This window comes from Acartia tonsa, chromosome 12, assembly GCF_053477335.1.
Source record: "Acartia tonsa isolate MP-2025a chromosome 12, ASM5347733v1, whole genome shotgun sequence".
Taxonomy (NCBI): Eukaryota; Metazoa; Arthropoda; class Copepoda; order Calanoida; family Acartiidae; genus Acartia; species Acartia tonsa.
In genome coordinates, this window is record NC_137271.1 from 12,015,556 (window position 1) to 12,033,208 (window position 17,653).

General features: G+C 30.6%; 1 protein-coding gene across 3 annotated transcripts in view; it reads left to right on the forward strand.

The window, feature by feature from the left end:
- Eaat2 (Excitatory amino acid transporter 2) overlaps positions 1-17,653 on the forward strand; it is a 61,059-nt gene that overhangs the window by 12,735 nt on the left and 30,671 nt on the right. For all 3 annotated transcript variants that reach the window (XM_080178991.1, XM_080178990.1, XM_080178992.1), the window contains exons 2-3: positions 11,923-12,072; positions 12,701-12,748. The gene's annotated coding sequence lies outside the window, so the exon portion shown is untranslated. The remainder of the gene's footprint in view (positions 1-11,922; positions 12,073-12,700; positions 12,749-17,653) is intronic.

Consider the following 17,653-nt stretch of genomic DNA (forward strand, 5'->3'; position numbering starts at 1 on the left):
TTAAGTTATGCTCATTTTTAGTTTTTCTACGACAATGACTGAAGGTATAAGAGTTATTATTGCCATCTAATATCAAACCTCTTAAGAAAGCAGTTTCTGCTCTTATAAAGGATAAGTTTCTAAAAAATTCTTGCTGTTGGCTAATCAAAATTTTGATTTCATCAATTTTTTTAAGGTTTTTATATTTATCTAGATCTGCATAGAGCTTTGAAATTTCTTTGTCAAAATCTTGTGTTTTGTTAAAAGAATTAAACTTCAGTTTTGAGAAAAATTTATCATGATGTATTTTTAGGTGTTTAAGTAAAGCAAAAAGCACTGATAAATCTTTATATTCTGGTTTGTTAAATGAGAAATCTATGTCTACATTTTCTTTATTTTCAGAGTAAAATTCGAATTCTTTTCTTGTACTTTCATCTGCATTGTCAAATAGAAAAATAGCTGTTTCTTTTTTCATAAGCTCTATGAAATCAGGGATTTTAAAAAGATGTTTTTGCCAGCTGGGGGGGTTATAGACATACTTTTTTTGTACACCAACAGTAAGAGTTTTATGATCAGAGAAGGAGTTATATTTAAAGCTTAAATGATTGAGGTTAGTATTGTTAGAAAAGCAGTAATCAATAACAGACATGCTTGTAGATCTTTCCCCCCTCCCCCTCCACGTGCAATCAGTTTGCATGTTCAGTTTTTTAGCAACATCAAATAAATTGTATTTATCTACAAAGTTTAGTAAGGCACGTGCTTTAGTTCTATGCTCTGGTCTACTAAAACTAATATTCATATCACCTATAAGTGTAAAATTGGTAATATTTCTTTTTAAAAGAAAATTGTCTATTTTTCTTAGGATTTGAATTGTAGATTCTGTATCACAAGGCAAATAAACAGTAATAATTTCGAATTCAGATCCTTTAGAAATAACTTTAGCATACATAGCATGAGCAGAAGATATGACTTGAATATTTGTTTTATCAAAAGATATACTTTTGTCACAAAACATGAAAATCCCTGCCTTTGGTTTAGGTGAACATGTTTCGCCCACATAATCCATATTTGGAGGAAGTTTTAATTGTTTGTGATCAGCATCTAATTTAGTCTCTAAACATATGTATAAAGATGGAATATATTTAGCACTAGATACTAGTTCTCTAATTTTGGGAGGAACGCCTTTCATTTTATTTTTGCTCCTTGAATGAATGCCTAACCCCATAACATTAGCACAAACAATGTTAAAATTTGCCATAATTTCTTATTGAGAGATATGGCGCCCTCAAAATCTATCGTATATAGACCCTTAGTTCAATTTACTATAAAGAATAGAGAAGCCTTGAACTGTGGCAAGTAGTGTGAATATGATAATACCAAAGCCCGAATATCGGACTATAATACACAAGTTTAGTATAATGTAAATAAAAGAAACAATATTGTGTTCATACAAAACAGGAACAGTGCGATAATAAACATTACAAAATTAAATTTGAGATTTTTAGTAATATTTACTTCTTAGTAGATAATACATTCTTTGCCTTTTGTGTTTTGTATGAACACTTTAATGACACATCAATAGGATTAAAAAATCAAATAACACAAGGATGACAACATCCATAGAAGCGAAGCTCAGAAATGAAAGAACAAACGAATATTAACACTTGTGGAAAGTCGGAACTGCAAATATTAAGTCTATACAAAATTGTAAGTAAATTTGTTGCAAAACTGATCAGATACATAATACTGTATAAGGACATACTGACGTTTTTTTTAAGACTTGATTATTGAGATGCTTTACTTATAAATTGTGCCTTTCTGTAATAGGAATCAGTATTAAAAATTGATGAATAGGTTAATTTTAGCATACAAAATTTGTTGTCAAAAAGTAAAAAAAAATCAGTGTTTTAAATGGACCTACGGACTTTCTGGTAGTGATTATAGAGTTGCTACGATTTCTAAGTCGTACCTAACTGTTATAGTTGTCAGCGTGCAATGTTTCGAATAGACATGACAATTCTAATCTGTTTGAATTTATGAACATACGGACGGACGGACAGACCCTAATTATAGAAATCTTCGCCTTTTAAAAAAACTAATAGCAGGATAATAATTTGTTGTATAGCAAAGCTTTATCAAGAAAAACGTTAAATAGATTTATCTAACATTTTTATCAATTTAACTTATTTTAAACAGAAAATAAAGATTTTGTTGTGAATCATGAGAAGAAAAAAAAGGACAGATCAATTTCCATTAGTTGTATTTTTTAATATTATTTTAATTGAACGAGTTAAGTGAATTTTAGAGTAGCTTTACTTTTTAGGAGTATATTCTTGTTGGAGGCAATAATTCTGTAAGCTGGGCTGGAGCAGGGGGTGTGCCGATCTGGGATGGAGAGACTGCAAAGGGTATGACAGGACATAGCATAGGGGGCACAATGAGGGTTATTTGGTTGTGTATAATTGAGGTCAGATTTGTGGTTGGTGTTACAGGGAGGTTGTCTGACGCATGATTTTGTGGTATTGAGGTTGAATAATCATGCATATCTGTACCCTCCGACCTGTAACTCTGTTCTGGTGTGCAGGAACCTGAAAAGGAAGGCCTAATGCCCTTAGAAAAGGGTGTAGTAGGCCTAGAATCATGAGGTTTGTGTGTTGGTGGTGAGGGTTGTCTGTCTGCGTCGGGCTGTTCATTCTCGTTCTTATCTCCAACATAGGGCGGAGGTGGCATTATATCATCCTTGTTGTATGGCAGATTTTGCTTTTTTTTATGCCTCCTTCTACGCCTCTTTGATTGGATAGGAGTACTTAATATATATTCTGTACTCTCAATCGATGTTGACTGTGATAGTTCCAACACATGATTTCTGACAATATTTTCCAGCTGAAAAAATATTCAGATTTGAATTCTGTGTCGTATAGAGGAATTACAAACCCACTCATATATAGTTCTACGCATTTTGCGTCAGAAAAACTAGTATATTTGCTGTTTGAGGCAAGTTTAACCGAGTAAAGGGGCCCTAACTTTTCGTCAAATTTTGTACAAACAAAATTATTTAGACTATATGACGAGATTTGCCCTTCCTGTTTGAGCCTACTCAAAATGACTGAAAGACATTTCACTTGGTGTCTTAAAATTGGGTAACTGTTTAAGCAGTATAGTATAGGAGGTGCATTACTGCCTAAATTGTGCTTTGCTATAGCAACTCCAGCTTTTCGGCATTCAGGGTTGTAAAAATAGATGTTAGCAGCATTAGATTTAGTTTTTATCACTGATTTCACTAATCTAGGTCCACCAAAGGCGTAGCCAATAGAGGTGATGCTAGTGTTTTTAAAAGATTTTAGGCTAGGTATGTGTGCTGAGCTGGCTACATCATATAAGAATGGAGTTAGAGTGTCACTATCAAGTGTTACAGGTTCTGAGGGAAGATCAAATATTATATTAAATAATTTGGCTGTCAAATTAAACTCGGTTTCTTGCTCTATAATGATATTTCTGAGTTGTGTATTTTCAAGCTTTAAGTCTTCAAGCTCTTCAGACAAATTATTCGACATGTTTTGTGTTGATTTGTTAGGGATCCCTCCCTGCTTGTATAACGGTAAATGTGAGGGGGAAGGCGGCGGTGACGCGTAAGACGTAGGAGGGGGTGGGGGTGTGTGGGGGAATATGAAGATGACCCACACGGAAAGGTCACACAATATGATATTTCAAGCTAAGTTTTTAACTGTTAACTTATAAATGAATTTGAGTTTTTTGTCCTAAAAATAACACTTTTTTACTTATGTTTTTAAAACATTATTGTTAACTAGTTAGTTTTTGTAACTTGATTTTCACATATGGTCATCTCTTGGAATTTCAAGTGCAGTATAGGCCTAAAATGGGCTCTGGGAGGTGAGTGGTGTCACAAATATATTATCATGTCTTTACAGGCTGAAAGACAAATTCACACTGGCCTCTAGTAAAATATATATAATATATTATACGCTTTCAAAAGATGGTATTTTGACTTTATAATAGCACTTGACATATATAAATAAGATTAAGAATTGTCCATTTTTAAAGCTAATTTACCATTTTGGGGCTACGAGGTGCCAAAAGTTATGAACTAATCTTGAATTATGAATACTTGAATTTAATCAGGGCCTAAATAACTTTTGGCACCTCGTAGCCCCAAGTTAGAAAAACCTTTAAACGTAAAAAATACATGTTATTTTGAGATGCAATTTGAGGTGTTCTTGGATTTTAAATTACAGATTTATGACAACTTTTCTTATTTTTCTTGGCATTTTGAAGTAGAAACATCTGTCTATATCAATGAAATATTGTTAGATATCATTTAATCAGATTTTTACACCAATTTATTCTAGGAAAAAGTAGGAAAAGCAATGTATGATGATTTTAATGAAAAAATTCACTTTTTAAAAATATTCCTTTGACCACGTTCAGCAAAACGGCTGTATTTTGCCTAATTTTGTAGTATATAAAAAAATCTGTTGTGTGGCAACTTTTGAATGGTAATACTAGCCTTTGGGACATTTAACTCAAATTTGAGGAAATTTAAAAAATGACCAAAAATCCTACTGTGCCCCCCCTCAAGAAAATAGCTTAAAATCATCACAGGACCAGTAGGTATATCGGTTCAGAGGTTATTTTATCTTTAGAGATAATAAGATTTAAGGAAATGCTCTGTTCTATTAGATACAACACTTATTAACATCTAGTGCTAGGTCTTCCTAAAAAGGTTATGCAATCAAAAGGTTTTTAATACCACAACGTATTCGATAGTGGTGATTGTTTTTTTTTACGATTTAGAATATTCATTTCAGTTTTAATAATGATATTTTGTTGTTTAAATATTTAATGTTTAAACTTTTAAAATAACATTTTTAAGCATGAAATTAAAGAAAAAGTTTACAAAAACAACTATGTTCACAAGTAGCATAGCAATAACAACATTTTTCTGAAAAATACTTACAGGAGAAAAAAGGAATAGGTATTGACAGTTATTGTAGATAAATTCATACGTTAGTTTTAATTGTCTTATTTTAGACAATTTCGCCGATGGATGGTGTTAGTTATGTTTTTAGCTAATTGCAAAATTTATCCGCAGGGCGGCGTTTTTTATTTAATTTATTTTTGTCAATTTCTCTGGGGAGGGTAGTGGGGTGGTACCGTTCCCCAAAATAGTAATAGCTATTCCCGGGACATATGAGAAACTACCCTGTTAAGGAGAACTCGATCGATTTAGCGGTTAGCGAGATCCTTCGGAACAAACAGGCACATAGACAAACAGACAAACAAACAAACATCTACATATCTGAGTTATAGAAGAGCTGCGCCACTAAAAAAGATGAATTCAAACTGCGTCTTTATATTAGGAGGAGAAAAATATCCTTAATCAATAAATTATTCAATATACAGACAAAAAACATTCATTTAATTGTTCTTTAAGACGTTGAATGTGTACCTTTCGCAAAATGTTTCAAATAAGTGACGGTTTCCCTCAAATTGTCTTATCGAGCACAAAAACTAACTCCCCTTATTTAAAAAATGAAACTAAGGGGGTGGTAGTTTTTCGTTTATTGGTGTTTAACTCTAGATTAATTTAGGTTATACTGGGTATAGTATAGCTCCAGAGGTTCAGCCCCCCCCCCTACCCCGTGTTAGGCATAAATGATTTACTATTCCTCCTGTAATTCTATAATTTTATATGAAGATATCGGATGTATATGAGGTTCAAAAATTTATGATAGCACCATTTTTAAATATCTCTTTAAAGCATATTCAACTATTTAAATGACTCATAGTGTAGCTTTGCAACTTTTTTCTTAGAAAAAGCATTCTACTTCATGTTAGTCTATCTAAATATAATACAAAGTAGAATAGATTATAATGTAATAGATTATAATTACCCTAACAATTCCTCTATTATTTACAATAAATTATAATTAATTTTCATTAACACAAGACAACATTAACAAATTAACTTAGATATCTATAATACAAAGTAGTATGTTGTCTGTCCGTCCGTCTGTCTGTCTGTCTGTCCATCTGTCTGTCTGTCCGTCCCTTAAGATCTCGGTAACCACTAAACCGATTGGATTCTACTCTTCAGGAAATATACCTACTGGTCCTGTGATGGTTTTAGGCTATTTTCTTGGAGGGTGGGACACCCCCAACCTCGCAAAAAGATTGCTTGGTCCTTTTTTTTGCTGAAGATTTCCTTGGTCCTTTTACGAAGTTCGCCCAAAAAAAATTTTGATTACCTCTTGTGGCATAGCCCCTAGAAGCTAGGGGCGAAGCCGCTAGTACAATACAAATTAGCAAAGCTACCAAAGAATATTAGCTTTGAATATCTGAAATGTAACCCATAAAACTTCTTTATAAAAAATACATTTATAGAAAAACATTTTAGTGGCTCTGAGGCAGGTTTTTAGCTATTTGAAGGGGATTTAAGTAATAATAATAACCTACTCCCTTTGTTTCCCTCACTCCGTGACTCTGTAACTATTTGTACAACGCAGTGATAAAAAAAACCTTAAATCTAAATAGATGTTTATTTAATCACAACAAATATCGCGTTTTATGCATTTTTATCCAACATTTGATCAAATTTTGAAAAATTTAGCCGCGCGTTTTTTGAGAAAAATTTATAGGGTGAGGCGGGGCATTACCGGTAATTTTTTCGGTTTTTTGAAAAAAAAATGGGGTAAATATTAATATTTTAAAATGGGACCAAGACCATTAGAAAGCTTACGGAAAGGACTATCAGGTCCTAATAGGACGTTATCCTAGGACTTTTAAAAGTTTGTCATAATTGGACTCAAAGAAATTACCGATAAATGCCCCACGGTGGGGCATTGTGGGTAACGTCTTTTCAACCTAAAAAAAATCGATGAAAAACGGCCAAACGGCCAGTCAAACATAAATAATCATAATTAGTATAGGTTATAGGGATTATCCATAAAAATTTTCATAAAGATCGGACTATTCCTTCTATGTCAAAAATCATTTTTTTTTAAAGACGAGAAATTTCGATTTTTTTTTCACAAAAATTTTCTTAAAAAATAAAATTTTATTTTTTTTATATAAAAAAACCTGCTCTATTCACTTTTTGGCCTAATTCTTAAAAAGCCCATATTGAATTTTAGATTTTACCAAAGAAAACCTGAAAATTGATCTTAAAAATCGAATTTTAATTTTTTTTTCGACGTTACCGAAAAATACCCCGCACGAACTTTGGTCATTTTTGAAAAAAATATTAACTCTACATTTAAGCTCTCAACGGATTTAGAAAGAGTGGACAATTCTTAGTTCAAAAGGTTTTTACGGATCAGTTCTAGGTCTTACCAATTTTTGTGTAGGTCGATCTTTATACACCTAGGTGAAAAAATTTTTGAAAAAAAAAAAATTTCGTCCGACTTTGAGACCCAAAAAGTACCCTTAAAATTCATCTCACAAAAATTTCATTTTATACTTTTTTGTAGGCAATTTAATAAGGAACAAATTTGGTTTTGTGTTTTTTTCTGTCAGTCGATTAGAACATGGAGAAAAATGTCATTTTCTGAAGGTGGGTAAAAAATTACCGGTAATGCCCCTTACCGGTTAATGCCCCGCTTGACCCTAAACATACTTAATTTACATGATTTTTAAAAGATCACTGTTTCGTGTTATGACCGTTTGTACAACCTAATGGCCAAGCCCCCAATATAAAAATATCTTTAAAAACAACAATCAAAGCATTTATTTATCAAGTGCTATGTAAGAAAATGTACAAACGAATGACGTGCATGACAACTTTGTTATAACTTTATAATTGGCACTTAGCAAAACAATATTTGCCAACTTAAGTATTTGCTTAAGTCAATCAAATTTTTGTTAGTATATTCAGCATTTTGTATTTTTTGCAATGAAGTATGTTTTTATAAAAACCTAAACTATCTTCATTTTAGCAAGCTCTTAAATCTTAATATCCTAATGTGATTCATCAAAGAGAGAGAGAGAGAGAGGGGCAATGGGTTGTTTAATTTTATTACACTAGTCCCCAATCTTTTATTATACAGTTTTCTTATTCCTTGGCTTAACAACTTTGGGGACTTTAGTGTATTTTGATTCAACGTTTCAACCACTAATTGTAATCTACAGAAGGGGTAATTTTGTGCATCATCATTGGGGATGTACATCAATTTATCGGCCATTGTCTTATCCCTTTAGATCCCTGGTTATTTATTCATACAAATAAGTAGCGCAAACAGCATATTTTAGCAGACGTTAACAAAGGGGGAGGTAGGTTGTGCTAAAATTCCGTAAATGTGAGAGTTTTAAGAATTTAAAATAGAAGTAGAACTCTAAAATTTGCCATGGCAGTTGCTTTAATGGGGTATAACGTGGATATGTACTATATTAGAGAAACTACCATAAAAAATTTAGAGTTCTACTTCAATTTTAAATTCTTAAAACCCACACAGCTACGGAATTTTGGCACAACTTACCTCCTCCTTTAATAATCATAACATTCTCGATAGTTTTGTCGTAAGAAAGCCATAAATTTTCAAATCGTTCTTTAATATAAAAAATGCAGCAAATTTACGTTAAGGACTCACAGCTAGCTTAAGCCAGGTACAGGTTTACCTGAGCACGCCAAAGAAACTGACTAGCAGGGGTGTTCTAGGAAGGTATTGTGAGTTCATAACCACGCTTACTTAAATCGTAGCTGTAGCTTCCCTACTATGATTTTTTTCAAAATACATTTTCTTGGCTGCTGGGTTTCAATTTTTCTTTCATGAAATGAATTGTTTGTTTCAGTGAGCTAGTTTACAAAGTTTAAAGAGCAAATCTATCTGTTAACTGGATATTTTAGTCATATAATCCAATCTATCAATGAAAAATAATAAAAAAATTCATATTCTTTTACTAATTATAAATTTTAAAGTAGATACTTTCAAGTTTATATAATCTACATTTAGGCTAATAAACCATCCTTATCTTTAATTTAATTGATGAAAGCAATGATAAAAGCCTGGTGAATCTGTATTGATTGTCCCAGAATATTTCTGAGACAATTCTGAAACACCTAGTATATTTTTAATTTCTCTACTGCAAATTATATCTTTGAAGTAAAAGATAAATAAGATTATTTTAAACTTAATCATCTAAACTATAATATGTCTGAAACAAGTAAACTGAAATAATCATAACACAACAAGAACAAACTTCTTAGTAGAAATTATATTTTGATTTATTCAAGCCTGCAAATTATATCTTCAAAGATAGATGAGATTATTTTAAACTTATCATCTAAACTATAATATGAAACAAGTAAACTGAAAAAATCCTTACACTAACAGGCAAATATGGCATGGTCTGTGTCCATTGTGGCAAAAAAAATAATGAGAGTAGGTGATACTGAAATAGTTTACATGGTATGTTTATTTCTCAAAAAACGCGCGGTTAGAGCTATACTACACAACAAGAACAAACTTCTTAGTAGAAATTATATTTTGCTTTATTCAAGCCTTCTCAATTCTAATCATTTGGGAGCTTCTGTATATTTAGTGAATGTGAACTATAACATTAACAACCCTGTGTTTCCAACTGGCAAATGCAGTACTTGTTGAAATATCTTAAGTACTGCCAAAAAATACTGGTAATTTAACTGAATTACTTGCTAGCCTAATAATAAAGATCTTATTCTGCAAAGAAGTACCTGTTCAGATGATAAAACGGAGCAGAAATGCAATTGTAATATTTGTTTGACTGCAAGATTCCAAAGATAGAAAAATGCAGGTCTGTATAGATCATCTGAATTAGTTTATCAGATTTTAAAAAAGAAGAGACCTTCTTTAATAATTTGTTCAACCAACAAGAAATTGGTTCTGGTATCAATTATTAATGTAATTTGAGTCAATTATCTGATCTATTGTTAAACATGTACTGATATTACCAGTCAGTAACTCTCAAATGATCAAAATTGAGAAGGCTTGAATAAATCAAAATATAATTTCTACTAAGAAGTTTGTTCTTGTTGTGTTATGATTATTTCAGTTTACTTGTTTCAGACATATTATAGTTTAGATGATCAAGTTTAAAATAATCTTATTTATCTTTGACTTCAAAGATATAATTTGCAGTAGAGAATTGAAAAATATACTAGGTGTTTCAGAATTGTCTCAGAAATATTCTGGGACAATCTGATACATATCTGACCATTGCTTTCATCAATTAAATTAAAAATAAGGATGGTTTATTAGCCTAAATGTAAATTATATAACCTTGAAAGTATCTACTTTAAAATTTTATAATTAGTAAAAGAATATGAATTCTTATATCATTTTTCATTGATGGATTGGATTATATTACTGAGATATCCAGTTAACAGATAGATTTGCTCTTTAAACTTTGTAAACTAGCTCACTGAAACAAACAATTCATTTCATGAAAGAAAAATTGAAACCCAGCAGCCAAGAAAATGTATTTTGAAAAAAATCATAGTAGGGAAGCTACAGCTACGATTTAAGTAAGAGTGGTTATGAACTCACAATGCCTTCCTAGAACACCCCTGCTAGTCAGTTTCTTTGGCGTGCTCAGGTAAACCTGTACCTGGCTTAAGCTAGCTGTGGACTGGGTCAGATAAACGGATGAACATGTTTAGAGTTGCTACGCTTCAAAATTTGATTTTAATAGATTAAAAAAATTATTTTGATAATAATTTTTTGTCTTAATCTTTCGTGCCCAATATCCAAGTGCTAAAATCTAACAAAAAAATTCCAGTGATCTATTAATTATTATTATGGATGCGCTACATAAGGACATAACTGTCCTTGATTAAAACATATTGTATTGGATTTTATTGTGCCACATTATCCATGTGTGCATGTCAATGAATAAATAAGGACCCTGTTCAAACTTAGTTTAACTAAATTAAACAAAAACATAAAACTATTTCTAGTAGCGCAGCTACATTATAATTAGGGCATGTTAGTCGATTCAAATGATCGTAAAATTCAACGTATTTTCATAGTAATTAAGCATTCTAACTCTAAGCTATTCTACAATATCTACTTTTTTTTTATAAACGTTTTTTCCTTTTATTGAAGTGCTAACCCTTGACAAAATTTTGAGTTTGATTTGATTGTTTTTTAAGATTTTGATTTGAATTTGTATACTTCAGCTGAAAATTGACTCATTAATATAAAGAATTTATCCCTTCAGTACATGGTGATTTTCCATTTTTAAAACCTTTCTTTTGGGTGGGGTTACTTTTTTCAATGTACAGTATTTCCAAGGGGGTTTAGATACATATAGCCGAGAACCTGACCAGGATCTTGTTACTTTAGTATATAGGATAGAGCAATTATTCTAAAATCAAGTAATATTATCAAGGTCAATTAGAACCTAATAGAAGGCAATTGTGATAAAAAAAAATTAGGAAAAATTAATTTTCAATTAATCACTGAAGATGACATTTTAAAATGACATTTAAATTTTCAACAACCGCTAAAGAGAAAAATTATTTTTGACAGTAAGAACAAACCGAAAATACTCTAGCTATAGTAACTGCGCTTCTAGAATAATACAAGACAATTTATACTTTAGTTTAAAACAATGATGAATAATTTATAATGTTTAAAAGGCCTTGTTTCTATTCTGTCAATCATATTGATAAAATAAATATGTAGTGCGTCCGTTTTCTAAATTGTCTTTAAATTAAACAAGGATGACAATCTCATTCTCAATAAGTTGAGTCATGAAACTCTTAAGAAATTATACCCAATTGCAACAAGAATCTTCAAGATTGTAAATCAATTTTACTATTCTAACATTTCTACAGCTCTGAATGTAGAAAACCGTTGCTTTTAGATTCTGAAAATTGATTATTTCTCGTAAAAAAAAACATGACAATTGTATAACCTAATTAAATTTAATTTATGTTTTTATTTTCAGAGTGTTTAAGTTCACACTGGCTATTCTTCACCAGTCACTGCAGGCTAGAAGCAAGTCTCTCACCTTAGAGTTAAGACCCAAGAAACAGATCAGTTGTGACAGGGAGGAAGTCAAGTTTTCTAATTTTTGTTGGGTTTTAAAAGCATTTAGGTAAGTGTTATTTAGGGTTGCGCTAGTAGTATAATCTTAACAAGAATGACAACATCCATAAATAAGTACAAAAAGTCGTGGATTCAATTACGGACAAAGTTTTTAAAAGAGCAGATGTGAAGTGTTTATGTAATATAGACTACAATATTTCAATTTAATTTTTAAGGTTATATACTGGGGTTAGCCCCACGGGTGTTAGGGATAGCATCCTCGCTTTTTTTCATTTTTTTAAAAAGAAAAATGGGGAAAGGATTTAAGTATAAAAAAGGCCTTGTTTTTAATATAAATGCACCTAATATTGTCACTGTTTATTCCTAAATCAAGTGTCATTAAAACAATATCCTCAGTAACTAAGATAAACCTGAGGTTGATTCTTTAAAAAAATTGCCCAACTAATCGCTTAGTGGGGTAAAATTGTTTTCGTAAAAAATCCACCAAAATCACATTAAAAATCTACAAAAATTAAACATAATCATAGAAGGGTTATTATTTTTGTAGATTTTTTATTTGTGATTTTGGAGGATTTTTTACTAAAACAATTTTGCCCCACTAAGCGATTAGTGGGGCAAATTTTTTTTAAGAATCCACCTCTGATTATATTTAAAATCAAAATCTTATTAATATTTAGGTAGGTTTGCCCGGCCTTGAGATTCAAACATACAAAGTTGGAAACAAGGTAGGTTTTTAAAATAGTCTTTTTAGTAGCTTAGTCACTATTTTTGAGGCTTATGCGCTGCTGAGGCGCGGCTGCCGAGCCCTGATAATTTCAAATACCCGTTTGTCCGCTCTAGCGCCCATCTTTCCATAAGTCTGTCTGGCAGCTATGTTAACTGGAAACATGATTTCCTCGACTGCTATTAAAGATATATGGCTGTTGCTTTGTGAAGATTCTCCACACCAAAAAATATCCAGTATATAATTTACTCCGTTAATTTGTAGATAAATTGATACAGTTTGACTTTCAAATAAAGTTCCTAATCATCTATGTTAAATTGCTAAATTGCCTTAATTATGCAGAATTGTTAATGTTATGCCTAGCCTCATTTTCCCCTAAAAAAAGATTTAAAAAATCTTTGAAACGAAAAAAGATAAAAGTTGTTATGCAATATGAGAGGTAACATCTCACATGGATATCATGATGAACAACAGTTGGACTACATAATTTGTATATTTTTTGTACTATTTTCTGTAAAATTGTTTCGTAGCACAGCTACTCTATAAGACAATAAATTCTCTGAAGCATTAATTTATCGGTCATTGTCTTATCCTCTAAGATCCCTGACGTAAGATAAAAAATCTTACTGTACTTACAAAGTATAAATGTCAGGCATTGATCTTTTAATATCACATGTTTATTGTTTACCTTTCATCCACGCTCGTCAAATCAATTTATTTTTCTTAGGGCACATTGCAGCACGAAAAATGTAAATTATTGACACGACCAAAACGTTTCTTTTTTATATAAATTAGTTGAAACTCACTTTTTAAAAGTTATCTCACAGGAGAAACGTATCAATTAATCCAGAATTTTGGTATGTGTCTTTCTAACCTTTTGTTTTCTGGTTTTCGAAGATTTTAATTTTGTAAATTAATTTGTATTAACAACTTTACTGAAGTTCTTTTCTTGCGACTTTATACACATAATAAGGTATAATAAACTCTTTTTACGAGCATAAATTTAATTCATGATAATGAAATAAAAATGCTAACTTGTAAAATATCAAATAACTTAGTTAAGGTTGCATAGCTTTTTATTTAAAAAAAAACAAGGATAATTATGTACATAAGTATAAGAATTTTGATAGTTTTAACTATCTGTTCGATAGTTGGTTATTCTACCCTAGTTATAGAATAGCTTTTCTATCAAAATCTCTCTTTTTTTAACAGATAAACATATTCATTAAATACGTCTTAAATCTTTTGTACACCTTTAAAAATATTTTATTGAATAATGATAAGGGAATTACAATAAATAAAAAGAACTCTTGGAAATACTGTTGACTTCATTTCATTACAGAGAAAAATGGATAATTTATTTTGCATTTCAGTTAAATATTTGGACAACATCCTTAACTCTAAAAATGTTGTATTTCTATATTATTTATTTTCATAATTTGTTTAAATTAGCGACTGCTCCTTAGTATTGAGTATTGTATAAAAAGGTGTGGGTTAGAGTAGAATTCTTAACATGTAATTCAAGGATTGGTTGGTACTATTTTTTTATTTTCTGTGCATGTATTAGTGTTTTTAAATTACACAAAGAATGATTGATGTTGAAAAAGACTCGAAATAAATATAATATCTTTTTATAAAGAAGCTTGAAATCTCTATGAAAAGCATATTTTTTACAAAACAAAATGATAAGTTTGATTATTATTAGCCTTTAACTAAATTAGATATAAATAGTTTTACAAATCCCATCCATTTACGCCTGAAAATTTGTGATTCCCTGTCTACAGTGTAGTGTCTGGGCCAAATATAGCCAATGGAAAATCCCCTAGTTAATCGATTTTGTCTAATCATAGATTAGACATTTGGAAAACTGGGAATAAATTGTGTATTACAGATTTTATTTCTATAATACAAACGCAGGAGTCCAAAACGTCGGAGTGGACAAACGCAGGAGTGTTAAAACATTAATTTAAGAAAGTATTTTTGTACAGGCTAGGTTAGGTTATGAATATATTTAAAAAGCCCCCTGCATGGGTAAGGCATTTAAAAAACCTAAAATTTGGTTAAAATAGGATAGGTTAGGTTAAGTGCCCATCCTGCGTTTGTCCACTCTGACGTTTGAATCTCCTGCGTTTGTCCTAGGACCCCAAATAGTTTTAAAGAGAGGTTATGCTTTCTCCTAAATCATTGATGTTAGTCAACCCAAATTATACTGAACATATAGGTATTTTTATTCACGAACTTATCAAATAATTACTTTTCACTTCACTTTCATAGAAACTTTTCATTAAATGTGTTAAGACTTGTTATTATCTACTTTACCCCTAGCTTTTAAGGGTTTTGAACTACATGTGGGGGGATGTGATTGGAAAGAAAAATATCCTAAATATCTCCAATGACAAATTTGATGTAACCCTAAAATGAATATTCATCAGTTTAGTGGTTTGCAAGATCTTGCTGGACTAACAAAAGGCCCTACCACTGTAGATGATGGAAAATATATAAAGCCTGATATTGGTCAGATCTACAGTCACATCCATGCTAATTGCTATGGTTTTTATAAAAGCTTCGCTTTGTACTTTTAAGTTTACATACATCAAACTTCCAAAAATGCATTTTATAACAAAATGAATATAAGTTTCCAATAAAGTTTCAGAGTTTGAAATTTAAAATTTTCAGGGAATGATAGGACCACGGCAGATAAACTAATCTGCTCCTTTTTCTTTATTTTTTTTTCACTTATGGTGAAGTTAACACATGAAAAGTGGTAATGTTTCTTCTTCTCTGGCGTCTACTGACTTGTAATAGATATTTATCGCATCGTATTATAGACAGCTTTCCGCAGGCAGTAAAATTAAAAATTATAAAATTAAGAATCTGGTATTAATTCTATGATTTGATTTTATTATTTGTTTAGAATTGTCTGTAATTCGATGTCTTGTATGAATTTTCTGTATGGCTGAGAACTGGTTGTAATCCAGCGAATATTGATCGGTTTACAAACCATACTGGAAAACTTATTAACATATATATTCTGTTTTTCAAAGTTTTATGAAAGTTCCAACTTCCAATTAAATTATATATGCCATAGTAAGCAAATAAACTTACTGATAAGAGTCGATAATAATATTGATTTCTAAGTAAACAAACGGCTGCACTCCTACAGGCCTCTAGAGGCAACTCTCATAAGCTGGTGGGGTATTGAAAATGAAAGTAGATTTTTTGTTTGAAAAGATAATTTTTTCAAAAGGCAAAATTGGAACAATAGCCTTCAATAAAAGTATTTTAATGTTGATGTTGTAGCCAAAGCCATGCGAATTTATAAAGTCTTTTATCAACTAAATAATAATAAATTTGAAATTGTGCTATGCATTTGAATTGCTTTAACTAAGCAGGATTTAGGCCAACCATTTATTGGTTGACAAGTAAAACAAAAAAAATTGTATATCTATTTTGTCAAAATTCTTAATAACATACACATAACTATGGACAAACAGATGAAAAAAGGCTATATTTTGAACAAATTAGCTGAAGCAAATTTAATCTCAAATAAAATATGATGCTCTGATTTTATGTAGGGTTGTCTAAACATCTATCAATTCAATCTATCTAGCTTGTTTTAGTCTACTATTAAGAAAACGTTAGGAAAAATAAAAAGATCTTGTTTATCAACAATTAAAAAAAGATATATAATACCTAAATAAAAATATCTTTCAGTATTTTTGACAGTACCTACAAAAAAATATAAAATATGTTCATGTTATTTTCTTCACTAATTGAACCAAAATTTTCTTTTCAATTTTTTAAATTTCTCCTTAAAAACTGAATGCACTTGAGTTATTTATAAATTTCATGAATCAAAATTATCAACTTTTATAATTAGATTGCATGATTTAAAGTTTGTATTTCTTTTATTCGGGGGAATGGGGTTTGGGTTTTAATTATTGCAAAAGCAAAATATAGATTAGTAAGGTTTTTTTTTGCTTGTCAGTTAAGATCTATATCTGTCCCTAAAGTTTAAATTTAAAGGTTAGATGCGACACTGCTAATATTATTTTCTGATGTCTAATATAAACTATTTAACCAAGTTAAACTTAATTGATCGTACAATTCAGAACAGAATATTGACAAGAAAGATTCAATTATTTATAAGTTAATATAAGAACTGTTGATATTATTGTTTTTTAAAATAGTTGGCCCTGTTCCTTGGTGCATTGACCTGGATTTACTTTGCAATCCACTGTGCTGCCCTATTTAAATAAAATATTAATCTTCAAGGTATATTCCTGAAATTATAAGTGGTAGCGTAGATACTCTATAAATAGGATATGTACGGACGTCCAATTCTACTAAAGAATATAGTAAAATATATAGGGTAGCTTTTTATAGTGCCTATAAGAAATGTCGTCATACTGGCCTACCATTGGTCAATTAAAATGTATACTGACCCTGCCATTGGTAATCTAGTCTGTGTATTATACGGTGTATACGCTTTCATTGGACATATTATTGTATGACATCATTTGTTTTATAGGAACTATAAACAGCTTCAAAATAAGTTTGTATTCAAACTTTATTGACTAAATAGTTGATTTATAAAAAATACTAAAATTAATGACGAACAAAAATATCAGAGTAGAATTTGGACGAAAATTCTTTTTATGTAAATAATTACTGTTTTTAGTATCTTTGTTTTGAAAAGTTGACAATGCTAAAGTGCAAGACTTTCCCGTTTAAAGCTAAAAATATTGTTTTTAAAGTCTGCTCTGCTATTTGTATTTGTTTAGAAATGCAATAGGAACAAATTTGTACAGTTTGAATGCTTTAACATAAACAATAATGAGAAGGGTTACATCACAAGTATATTTTTATGGTTTTCACAAGGCATTTGACAGTGTTGCGCCAGTTT